Source organism: Haemaphysalis longicornis, unplaced genomic scaffold (assembly GCF_048455015.1).
Source record: "Haemaphysalis longicornis isolate Haplotype H1 unplaced genomic scaffold, Haemaphysalis longicornis Haplotype H1 scaffold_11, whole genome shotgun sequence".
Classification (NCBI taxonomy): Eukaryota; Metazoa; Arthropoda; class Arachnida; order Ixodida; family Ixodidae; genus Haemaphysalis; species Haemaphysalis longicornis.
The window spans coordinates 13,893,226-13,906,138 of record NW_027526214.1 but is presented as its reverse complement, the minus strand read 5'-3'; positions in this window follow the sequence as shown (position 1 = coordinate 13,906,138).

Genomic DNA, 12,913 nt, shown 5'->3' with positions numbered 1-12,913 from the left:
GGAGTATTCCTTCTGTCTTGCTCATTTTGCTTGCAGCAAATCAGTGAAGTTGTGCCTTCTATTTTTCGTCGTCAACACTAAGCGTTCTTTCCTATGGGCCTCACGTTTACCACTCTAGCTCTGCATGATTGAAGCGTAGGAGCTCTGTGCAGAGACGCATTCGCCAATGTATCAACATGTGCCTGCTGTTCACATCCAAATTCATTACATGAAGGCGGCGTTGCACTTCGAAGGACTCACGGTGGTCAATGGTCAAAGTCTTGAAAAGATAGCTGGTAGGGCGTGTGCCTTCAGTGTGCGTTCTTCGTGCAAAATTATTGTGGCTAAGTGTGAAAGAAATATTTTAGCCCTTTACGCCCCATCCCAGACAAACGTGTCGGTCGACAGATTTGTTGACTATGTGAAACGAGTTTTGGTTTCGGTTTCACGGCTGTGTGTTGTCGCTCCGAACGTTTCCGATTTTATTCTTTTCGGTAGTTCACTCATTTCGCCACCAGGAGGCGAGAAGTCGTAAATTAAAAACGCCGCCCCAGCCAGCCCGATCACGCAAGCCACCTTCCAGATAGAAAATATTTGTTCTTGCTATTCTCATATTTTCTGTATAACAAGCATAGGACATATATTTTCGGACTTGAAAAAACAAGATCAGCTGAAAAATACACCCGTTCCCTCCGTGTACGTTCCGTCATCACGCATAAAAAATGCACCCACACAATTGTGTTGGGTGTGCTTTCGTCGTCACAAGACATTTTCAGCGCCGTACACGGTGGCGGGCTTGGGAACTGCAGCAATAGCGACAAATAATTTTTTCTTTCTTTCTTTGTGTGTGATTTATACGCGGTTTTGCGGTTTCTTGTTGGGGATGTTTTCTTGCGCATTAAGATTTAACGAGTTGTGTAAATACAAATGGTATTATTATTTTTATAGTTAATACTTTATAGTAGCTTCAGTACTTTTATTGCCACAAAACCTTATTAAAAATATAATTACTCCTGAAAACAATATGACACCTATAATAGATATTGGATTTTTTTAGAAGTACTTATTCTAGAAAATGCACTTTTTCTGCACCCGGTGCAGTTTTTGAGGTTCTCTTACTACCGGCAGAGTACACAAGTAGAAGCCAAGCCCAGACAGAAGTGTGAGTTTGTTTTCTCTGTGAAATACTCTCAGCTATTCATTTTCACTTGTCGAAGCATCACTTCAAAGGTGTAAATCTACGAAATTTATTTACACGTGGGCACTTTTTTCTGAAATATTTTGGTTGGACAGGAAACGGTCAGACCACCATGAATTTAAAATAGTTGAACAGACAACGTTTACCGAGCTTGCAAAAGAGTGGCGCTTGGGTGTTTTCTATGTGCTGAGAAAGCCACAGCTTTTACAGGGTATAGTCGTTATTCGGGCAGGCGATGACTAGCTGTTGGACTACACTGTTGTTGTTGTTGAAAACGTTTGTTAAGAAAAGAGGGGTAGGGAGTTGGGTTAAAAAGTGGAGCACTGGGTGGCCATCCTATTCCGGTAGGCCGCGGGCTGTGGCTGCAGTCTTCGCCCGGAGAACCAGGGCTTCCTGTTCTTCGAGCTGGCTGCAGCGCAGCGCGCGCTCCCAATGCTCCGGAGACGGAGAGAGGAGAGTAGGGCGGGGGGGGATTGGACGGACATGTCCAAACTAGGTGGCTGGTGGTGTTGGGAGAGTTGCAGCATGGGCAGTTGAATGGGTAGAGGGTGGGGGAGACATCGTGAAGGCGAGTGTGATTGTGGTACGTCTGTGTTTGTAGGCGCCGTCATATGCGGGCGTCGGCGGTTGTAAGGGAGGGGTGTGGGGGGGCTAGAGTCGTCGGGAGTTCCGGTAGTGGGCTAAGATGTCGGAGTACGTTGGGGGCAGGGAGTGGAGGGTTAGGTCTTCGTGCGCCGGTACGTCGTTCGTCTCTCCTGGGAATGCCCGGTAAGTGAGTTCGCGGGCGGTGGCGTGTGCCACGTCGTTCCCAGGAAGAGATGTGTGGCCAGGGATCCACACTATACGGGTCGTTGGGAGCGATTGTCGGCGTGCTAGGATGTTGGAACTTATGCGAGTGATGCGTCCCGTGGCGTAGCGGCGGCAAGCGGACTGGGAGTCGGTCAGCACTGTGATGTCCTATGAGGGTGCATTGGTGATGGCCAAAGCGATTGCAGCCTCCTCTGCGGTATCAATGGATGTGGTTGGTATTGTGGCAGATGCTGTGATGATGTTGGTTGTGTGGATTACTGCTGTGGCATGGGCCGGGTATGTGCGGTATGTGGCTGCGTCAGTGTAGTAGGTATCGGGGTCGGCGCCGTACTTTTTGAGGAGTTGGTGTGCACGATGTTGGCGGCGACCTACGTTGTAGACGGGGTGCATATGTTTGGGTAGTGGAAGGACATGAATGGCATCTCGGGCTGCTGTAGAAAGCCTGCAGAATGTTTCGGGGGTTGGAGCCGTAGGGTGGTCCAGGCGTTTAAGGAGGTGTCGTCCAGTAGCAGTGATTTCAAGTATTTGAAGCTGGCTGGTAGTGTGGGCTTCAATCAGTTCCGACAGGGTATTGTGGAGCCCAAGCTGGAGGAGAAGATCTGTGGATGTGTAGGCCAGTAGGCCTAGCGCTGACTTGTATGCTTTGCGTATGAGGATGTCGATCTTTGCTGATTCTTGTCGTTTCAATGCCAGATAGGGTGCTCCATAAGTGATGCGACTTGTGACCATGGCTTGCAGTATGCGACACGTGTCTGCCTCTTTGAGGCCGTGGCGGCGAGAGTATACCCGTTGTATTAGGTGCGTGAGTTGAGCCACCGTTTTCCGCAGGCGGGGGAGGAATGCTGCCCCCGATCCATGGTGGTGATATTGCACTCCGAGGATGCGTAGTGTGGGTACTGTCGGGACTGGTTGGCCATGGATTGATATTTCGGAGTCTGGTGTTGGTTGTAAGGGGCGGCCAGGCGTTCTACTTCGGAGTATTAGGAGGGCCGACTTGGCTGGTGCGCAGTGAAGTCCACATGTGCGGAGATATGAAGTGACGGTGTCGGTAGCTTGCTGCAGGTTGTCTTGTTGGAGGCCCGGGGAGCCTTTGTTGGTCCAAATTGTAATATCATCCGCATTGAGTGCATGGGAGATATCCGGGATGTTTGAGAGCAGTGGTGGGAGTCCGGCCATAGCAATATTAAATAGCAGGGGCGATTTTCCTTGGGCGGGTGTGCTAAAGCGATCGGACCGATGGGGGCCGATGCTTATTGTGGCCGTACGATCGGTTAGGAACGCTCGGACGTAGTTATAGCAGTCCGATGCTACTCTTTCTAGTTTCGGTTCTATTATTGCGCTCCAAACGCCGGTGGCGCTGGGGAAACAAAATGCTCTCTTTCTCTCCCGTTTTTCTCTTCGCTCGTTCACGGAGCGCTTTCTCTCACCCCCCGTTCGCGCCGTCAGCCCCGTCGCCCCGTCTTGTTGCGCATGCGCGAGAACGGTTTCCCTGCGCGACGGCGAGGCCCACGCGCGTTTTATTGAGTGGGCTATTTCTCGTATGTGCTCCCTCGGACATTACGGTGCTACAAAAGGGACGCCAAGAACACCAGGATGAATCGTAACGCGAAGACTCCGAGTGCTGTTAGCAAAAGGTGAGAACGTCGTTCGTATGCCGTACGTGAAGCTGAGCTGAAGGATAGGACTTGTGTTGTGCGTGTGCTGTGCTTGAAGACAGACAAAGACAGACAACCTTGTCTGTGTTGTATTGGTCATCGGTGTTTCTCGCCGCACGTAGCGTTCGCGCACGTAACGCGAATAAACTGTTCAAGTGATATTCGAGCTGGCGTCGTTACTGCTCAAGCGGCGTGGCTTCGTGCCGGCGGAGCGAGGCCGGCGAGGCCTGCCCGTTGGAGGCTGCGGGGTGGTTGCGGCGGTTGCCGGGTGGGAAGGGGGGGTACAGAGGGTGGGGGGAAGTAATCCAACCGGCATTAGAAGGAAGAACGTTACCTCTCCCCCACGCAGGCTGCGCGCCCTCGCATTGTTGCCATGGCAATTATAACGCCTTCAAGGCCAACATGGCGCTGGCGTTGCTAGGGCAACAACAACGCACTAATGTTTCCCAGGCTCACCAGGGGAGAATATGCCGCATGAGTCGCAATTAGCCCGGACGCTGGGTTGAAGGCTAAGAGTCCGCCTCCTGGTTATAGGTGGACTGGCCGCAGCCTGTATTTTGTAGTTGATCGAGAATTACGCTGTGGGACACGTTGTCGAACGCTCGTTTAATGTCCAACGTCAATATGGTGCTTGGATGCGTCTTGCTAAGCTTATCAATTATATTTTCTTTCAGTTGTAGGTGAATATCTTGTGCTGAGAGATGCGCCCGAAAGCCAAACATCGTGTGCGGGAGTTGTTCTACATCGTTGAGGTGGGCAGTTAGGCGGCGTGCGACAAGGTGCTCCAGTAGTTTGCCGGTACACGATGTTAGAGAGATTGGGCGTAGGTTGTCCAGGTTAACGGGCTTGTTTGGCTTGGGGAGTAAGCTGATGTCGGCATGCCGCCATTGTGGGGGTAGCGTGCCATTGGCCCATTGTTGATTGTAGTATTCAAGGAGGGCGTCAATGTGGTCTTCGTCCAAATTGCAAAGGAGTTTGTAGGTGATGCGGTCTTGGCCCGGGGCGGTGTTGCGAGTGAGGCTGGATTGGGCCCGTAGAAGTTCGGTGCGGGTGAAAGGGGCGTCCAGGGCCTCGTTCGGGTTTCCCCTGTAATGCGGCGAAGGTGTTGTAGCCGTTGCGAAGTGTCTGTTTCGTAGCGAGGCCAGTAGGCTGTCGGGGGGCTGGGTATTGTTATGAATGAGTCGAGAGATTGTTTGGTTGGTGCCTGTTTTGGAGGTGGTGGTGCCCATGAGACCTCGGAGAATGTGCCATGCTCGTTTGGTCGTGAGCGTCCCGGCGAGTTGATAGCAAAATGTGCGCCAGTTTTGGTTTTGTAGTTGCTTCGCATAATCTAGAGCGGTTTTGGTAAGTTGTGCTATGCGACGTTTCAGGTTGCGATTATGTTTGTTGCGTCGCCAGCGATTTAGGAGGCTACGTCTCGCTTGCCAGAGGTGGTCTAGGTGGGCGTCAACTGCCGGGATTTCTGCAGTTAGGTTGATGCTTTTGGTGTGCCGAGACTGAGTTTCAAGGAGGCTTTGTGCCCAGCGGTCCAAATCTTCCGCAGGTGTGAGGCGTGGGAGGGGATCCTCGCGGAAAGCTTTCCAGTCTGTCAATTTAGCTATCCCTATTCGATGTCTATGATGAGTAGAGGGAAGCGTTACCTTGATAATGTGGTGGTCACTTCCTAAGGTTCCCGGTAGAAGACTCCAGGTGAGATTATTGGTATGACGCGCGAGTGTTAAGTCTGGGATAGTGTCCCGCGTGACGCTTGTGTCCATGCGGGTGGGTTGCTTGACGTCGTTCTGCAGCGTAAAATGGTGTTGCTGCGAGGCCTGTAGCAGCGCTGTGCCCTTTTTAGTCGCTCGCGGGTAGCCCCAAGGGTTGTGGGGGGCATTGAAGTCGCCCAGTACAATGCAGGGATTGGAGTTGGCTTTCCGGGCTGTGACATTCAATAAGGTTTTGATATCCGTGAGGGAGTGCGTTGGGGGGCTGTAGATATTCAAAACGAATATGCTGGGGCTTGAGGGGTTCCGTGGTATAAGTTCAATTAAAACGTGGTCCGTAGATGATGCGATTGCGATCGCTTGTGCTGTGAGTGTGCGTGCAACTAGGATGGCCGTACGGGAGTGGGGAGGGTTCGTGTACGTGTCGAATCCTCTGAGGGTGGGGTGGGAAGTATCTGTTTCCTGGAGGGCAATTATGTCCGCTGGTTGCGTTGCTACAAAATGTTCGAATGCCGCCTTTTTGCCTTTGAAGGATTCGCAGTTCCACTGATATATGGTGAGCGGGGGTTGGGTGGGTGGCTTATTGTCCATCTTGCATACGGGTTTTCTTTGTTTTCGGTGGGTTGTCGAGGTTCATTATGCGTTCCAAGTGCCCGATACGTTCATTGAAGGTGCGAATTATTGTTTCTGTAGCATCTGTGAGCATCTTGGCGAAATGAGCTGTGACTTGCTCATTCATTTTTTGTACCTGTTGCAGGACGTAGTCGTTGAACGGTGAGTCGATAATTTCTTCTATTTGGGCTGCAGTATTGGTCGCAGAGGGGGGAGGTGGTCGAGGTGGAAGAGCAGGAGGTGGTGGAGTGGAGCGTTCCGCTTCGAGTGCTTTCACGCGAGCGAGTAGTTGGGCGTTTTGCTCTTTGAGCGTCGAAACCATGGCGAGTAGGGCTGAGGGTGGTGGTGGGAGTTCCATTTTGAGAGGTGGTAGTGGGTTGGTGTTTGGTTGTAGGGGTGGGAAAGGGTTGGTGGTTGTGGGTGGGGATTGAGCAGCAGGAGCGCGCGCCGCGATACCAGAGCAGCTTACCTAGTTAAGGGCCTGCATGTTGGGCTTGCGTGCGGGGAGTTGCGGCAGGAAACGGCGTAGAGAGTCCTTGCCCGCCGTGGTATGAGGTAGGAGGGACAGCTGGCATTTTAGGTCGCACGAGTGGCTTGATGGTGGGTTGGATAGTCCGCAGTTCCTACACTTTGGGTGGTCGGGAGTGGGGCACACGTCAGACCGATGTCCAAGTTCCCCACACACTCGGCACACTTGCACCGATCGGCGGAAAGGGCGGCAGCGAATTAACACACTGCCCACTTTTACGTAAAACGGGACGAATTTCGTTTGGAAAGTAAGGAGTGCTGACCTTGTTTTTCCCATTATGTGGGCGTGAAGCAGAGTTGGTCCATTTTCCTGAAGGTACTCCATTAGGTTGTCATCGGTGATGTCTGGGTCGAGGCCGTGAATTACCCCGCGGCTGGAGCCAGGGGGTGGCTTGATATATGCGGAGAACTCAAGTAGGTGGTTGGCGTGTTGCAGGCTTTCAATTTCGCTGAGCATGATTGCGAGGTCCGGGTCGACTGTGCTGGCGACGAGCACGTTCTGAACGGGTTGGAGCAGAAGAGTCACTTTTCGGAAGAATTCCGGGAGGAGGAGGTTACACTTCTCTGCAAAGGCCGCGGTCAGTAATTGGGTCGTCAGGGAAGCTACATGGAGTCCTTCTCTGGGCCGGTAGACGATCGTGTAGTTGTTTTCGGGCAAGCGGGGAGGTGGCTCGTTAGTGGCGGAGCGCGGGGCCGATGTCGTCGGTCGCTGGATGGCGTCTTGTGTCGAGGGCGACGCGTTGTTGCCTTGCTTCTTGCTTCTTTTACGCAGTACGGTGATCCAAGGGTTGGCGGAGCCGCGTGTATTCTCGTCCGAAGAGTCCGTTTCCATGCTGTTGGCTTGCGGCGGCGAGGGTGGGGGCTCTTGGCTTATCGTGCGGTGAGCCGGCGTTGCTACAACGAGTGGCGGTGGCTAGGCCTACAAAGGCCCAGCGGAACCGGCGTGGTGGCCAAGTTGTCGAGGCCGACAAAATGGGTTTGGCAGGTCTGTTGTGGCTCACCCTGGTATCAGATGGTCCCTGGTGATGCTAAACATTCGCTAGTGGTGGTCCTTTTGGCGAATGCAGCGTAGATCCGCCGATGCTGAGTCGGAAAGCGAGAGCCGAAACGAGGCGCGTTCGCCTGTGTCAGCCCCCTGGTGGCCGATCTACACTGAGTTGAACAAAAAACGGCGACCACAATATGTCTAGCTGCTATGGCAGAACGCCAAGAGAGAAAGTGTGAACAGAAAACCTGGGTGGACCGCAATAAGATTCAGCAGGAGCAAATCTGACGAGATCATGTACACAAGCGTAAAAAATTTTCACTCCAGCAGGAGGAAAGAGAGCCACATCATGTAATTGACGAGAAGCGTCTCGACGTCGAAATGTTTATCCCTAGGCGTCAGAATGACACTGTTAAACAGTAAGTGGGTAGTGAGCCACTGGCGCTGCGTTGGATTAATAAAATGCATACTGCAAGTTGGAAGAAGACGTTGAATTGTTTGGTAACTTTAGGTTTTAGTTATGAGAATTGACTTCATAAATGCTTAAGCTTCGGGCGGGCGAGGAATCGGACGTGCTGGGTGGGTTGGGAATAGTTGATGCTGAGAAGTACTAGAAAGCAAACTTTGAACATTCCGTGTAAATACAGGCTGTCCGGTGATGCGTTTAGGCCGACGTAGGTGATGCATTTCGGCCGACGTCGGTGAGGCCAAAAGATAAACACGAGTCTACTCGCCATTCACCTATAAGGTTAGAGCTAACATGAAAAATTGGCTCAAAGAAGCAAAGGATTTCGGAAAGCAAGGCTGGGTGGTTAAGCGCTTCGGTCTAACCAGTTTTACCTGCAACTGACGAAAACGTGACGCATTGAGTGCAGGAGCCTGCGGGTTGTGGAAAGGGCAGCTAAGCTCGCCGGCAAGTTTGTCACATGTAGCGGTGAAAAAGTCCTGTCAAAACGTTTTCATGCATCTGCCTGTCAAGTCAATGTCGAAAGGCGTGATTTCGAAGGAAAACGGTGAACCTATAGTAGACTCGAGTAGGGAAACTGGTGGGGAAAACAAGAAGCTGCATCACAGAAAACAAGGATCAGTACAGAAAAAAGGGCTGTTAGAATGCGTAAATTGTGCCGTTTTTTTATGTGGGGCAAAATGGGGCATATCACTACTACCTGCAAAACAAGTAGAATGTATTTTGCATGGTAGGCAAGAGTAACTACCGTAGGCAACTTGAGGAGCCCTAGGTACGAACGCTTCAAAAAATCGGAAAACGCGGCCAGTACTTCGCAACTCCGCAGCGACGGTGGATGTGGACCAGCCTTCGTCGTCGACCGGGGCAGTTGACGGGACAGAGTAGTTGAGAAAAAAAGACCATGGCAGGGCGAAACCTGTGCCTGTGTGTTGGATTGGTAGAGTTGATCCTCGTGAGTCTGTTTTGTAAACTCGTCACCTTGGTGCTTTTCGACATGTGTTCTGTCCAAATACCTGCACAGTTTTTGCGATCGGCAGTTGCGCGAAAGAGCCTTGGTTTCGACGAGTAAACAAAAAAGCCCACTGGCAAGCACATTGCGGGATCAACAGCCGACTGCTCGCAATGCGAAGTCAATGAGGTTTCAGACCATGTCGCTATTGTTACAGGAAAGGGGTTACCAATGGAGTAATGACGGTTTGCTGGAGTGTGTCAACAACGAGGCTACAGAGAGGGGGCTGATCCTTATTTCACCCACTATCGTTACTTCACCTGACAATTTTAGCCACTTTATATACCGAAGCTGATAAAAAGGACACACAGCTTAGTTCATATTTATTTGTTTAAAGTAGTATGTAGGTATTACCTACAATGCATTACGTTCTGACCAGAAGGCAATAAATAAAGCATGTAAAAAAAGCAAGAATAGGTGTTCTGGAAACGAAGTAAATACGAACTCTTTCAAGGAAAAATAACGTATAGAACAAATAAACAAATGAAGAGGCAGGTATTTACTTATACGAAAATATTTTTTGTGACGGTAAAAAAACTGTTAGTGCACATTGGTTTTTATATTTCATTGGATGGGTGAAATCAAATATTACTAGAAATAGGTTGAAAAACTGAACGTACACCCCAACACTTGCAAAATACACACAAAAACCTGCTACTGTAGAGAATGTAAGAAATCACTCGTTTTCGATTACCGGTCCATGAACACAGTACATAAAACGCTCATTTGTTGTCTTGGGCCTAAAATTCAAGACATTCATTAGAGTAACTTTTAAAGGTGTTTACTTACATCGCATCCCTGGCAGAAAACGTTTTTTACCCATAAATACACAGACAAAAGTATAAAACAATTTTTAATGAGGTAAAATTAAGTTGCTAGTGCATGACATTTAGGAATCCCCTAAAATAGTCAACCCATGCGTGAGACAGTGTTATGGCGAACCAATTGTAAAGTGAAAGACTACACGCTAGAATATTATACCGCACTTGACAGACCACGAGGAACGAAGGAGGACCTATGCACCTCACGAGAGCTCCGTTCCAAGACAGTTTGAAAATCACAAATTGTACTTCAATTCCTGAAGCGAATCGCTCCATTAGAAGAACTAGATGCACGGTACTCGCCCACACCTCTATCAACACCATGAGCCCAGTATTTTTAAACATTTAAAGCATCAATATTGTCCTGCGACAGAGCTGCCACAATATAATTGCCGGATAAACTCCCTGCGACATATGTTCACCGATATTTACGGGCAAACAGCAGTTCTTCCAGTTTACACCATACTGAATGCAAGCACATTTAAATATGTCGCCTTGCGCGACGAGGTTCCAAAACGATTGATTTTCGGTCACTTTCTGCCTACTTTGGTTGTGTGTGAACAGCAACGCAGTGTCACCAAATTTGTCGTCTTGGGCCAGCCGGGCGGATGCTATTCCGCTGCCTCACCTAAGCTGTCACGCAACAAGAAGACGCGCGATCGCCAACAGGCCGACCTTGAGAACTACTGCGGCGGCTTTCTCGAGCTTTTTTCAACGCTCTGCTGGGAATTTATCTCTTAACCGACGAAGTAAGCACCCTGCGTCAGGCGAACGCCCATCTGCATAATATGACCGTCAAAAAATCTGATAAGCATGCTTCCGCGAATTTCTCTCAACTAGATGAGGTGCGTGTGCACTCGGAGGTTGGGATGAGAAGTCCACAATACCCCCTTGATGCACAATCCAAGTAAGACAATGTTGTACCAGCTACCTGGACCAACCCTCTACTCCCTGCGCAACAATTCATGAATAACAGCGCGTTAGAAAGTGCTTTATCTTCTTATTATCTGCTTGCGTCCATACAAAAGTGGGCCTTTATTAGTGTGGAACACCAGGTGACACACGACGACGTGTTCATGATGTAGCCGTGGGATTGAACAGTCTGACATCCTCACTGTGCACCAGCGACCCGGTAGGAAAGCGTTGCTTGTATCGCGCTTGCCTCTTGACACCACTGTGCCATACATTAAATTTCTGAAATGTACGATTACAGGGAACGGCGGTGTGTCCTTGAAACTACACAGCAAGTACCTTTGGTAACCAATTGTTCTTGTTAGCACCAGTGGCCATTCTTTCGCTGGAGTGAATGAAGCTACCATCTGGCTCAACAGATGCTTGTTCAACCCGTTTTGAATGGTTTCACCGCAGAACTTGGGAATATATGATGCTTACTGAATCACGAAGACCTAGCTACGTAACTACATTGGTCTTGCTGACTACATTAGCGATGAATAGTCTATTGTTCGTAACGAAAGATATTTGCTCTGGAGTAAGCAAAATTATAGCGGCGCAATCTTCATTCGTTTGAAGCAATTTTCCCATTGATGAGACTGTAAATACTAAACCTGTGAGTCGAAGTAAAAGTGACGCAATGGAATACACAATGAAGATGGCTGGTGTATAGGGCCAGCGTGATTACACTTGATACACCAAGAGCTCCTGAAATTTTACGTCAGATAACACCGTAAGAAGTTGTTGACTAGAAAACAATAATTCTTCGGCTAAAAAGTATGATAGGTGCAGTGGAATGTGTCGTCTGTCTTATTAAGGGATATATTTGCGTCGTGTGGTGTCTTGTGCTATCCATCGAATGAGTACATGAACTACAAATATAGCATCTCTGCACATGCCCCACTGGGGTTTAGAAGATCCCGTGAGCAGATACGAGTGCGTTGCATGCGTAGGCCCTATCCGTAGCCTAGCCAAGGCGACTTCCGTATATGTGTTGTGTGAGTCAGCTGTGTACTTTCTCAAGTGTGGCTTTATTACATGTACTTTGTTGTTTCTTTGTTCATTCCAGTGTGTTTGCCATGTTCTACACAAGTGTCGTCCTATACGTGGCTTGTTGTGTGTGTAGGGTACTGTTATAATGTCTACTGTGTTCCTGAGTGCAGCAGCAGCGGCCCCCTCGTTCGCCAGCTCGTTCCCAGCGATCCCAGCGTGTCCTGGAACCCAGGGGAAGAGCAGTTCATGCTTTTGCGCATACACATACATATTGATGCAGAATGCAGGAATAACTATGTAGTTTTTTTGGAGGGGTGGCATTGCTTTATTAGTGCACAAAGAACGCTCAAGGAATCTGCATATATGACGGAATTAGGAATTAGGTTTTCAATAAATTATACAATGAGTAAAATTCCATATGATACTGCTGAAAAAAATGGCTGTGTGTGCGCTTATGGTTCTTGTAGCAATATTATTCGGACCATGACCAGCGCAGGACAGCACAATGAAAGTCCTAGATGCGTCACTCTAGAATTCTGCACACGGGTATTTAAACTGCAGAGACAGAAAGTGCTGCGGTATTGCAGCTCGTGGTACAAAAGTTTTGTCAAGTTTAATAAACAAAAGGTCGCAGGACACAGGTCGAACTTTCCAAACTGGTAAAATGTCTGAAAAGGATGTCGTGTAAATATTGATAGCGAAGCCCTGAGCTCCGAGGCTCGCTCTTTCAATCTAGGTGAAAACGGTAGAGGAGGAGATGGGCGATTTACAAACACCATAGATTTGGTTGTAGTGCTAAAGACTGGATAAAAAGTATGGTATTCAGCGATGAAATTTTAAAATCATAAAGCACGTCAATGTAGTGCCATTGGTTCTCAAGTCTCCACTTGTTTCATCGAATTATAGACTTTGGACCAGACTAGTGCAAAAAGCACGCGATGCAGGACGAAGCTCCAAGTGTAGCTCTGGGTCAAGCATTCGCAATGCTGTTTTAGTCGCCGACTCATACACCTCACTGCCATAACCGGACGAGACCAAACCAATGCAGTAAACAAGCACAGTAGAAGTTCTTTGTCAGCCTCATACGATGGGTGCGAGAGAACCTCAAGGATATGCATTGTTTCAGACATTTATGCCTAAGCTCTTGGATGTGTGAAATGAATGTGAGTTTGCGGACAAACAAAACACCTAGAGACTTCTTCC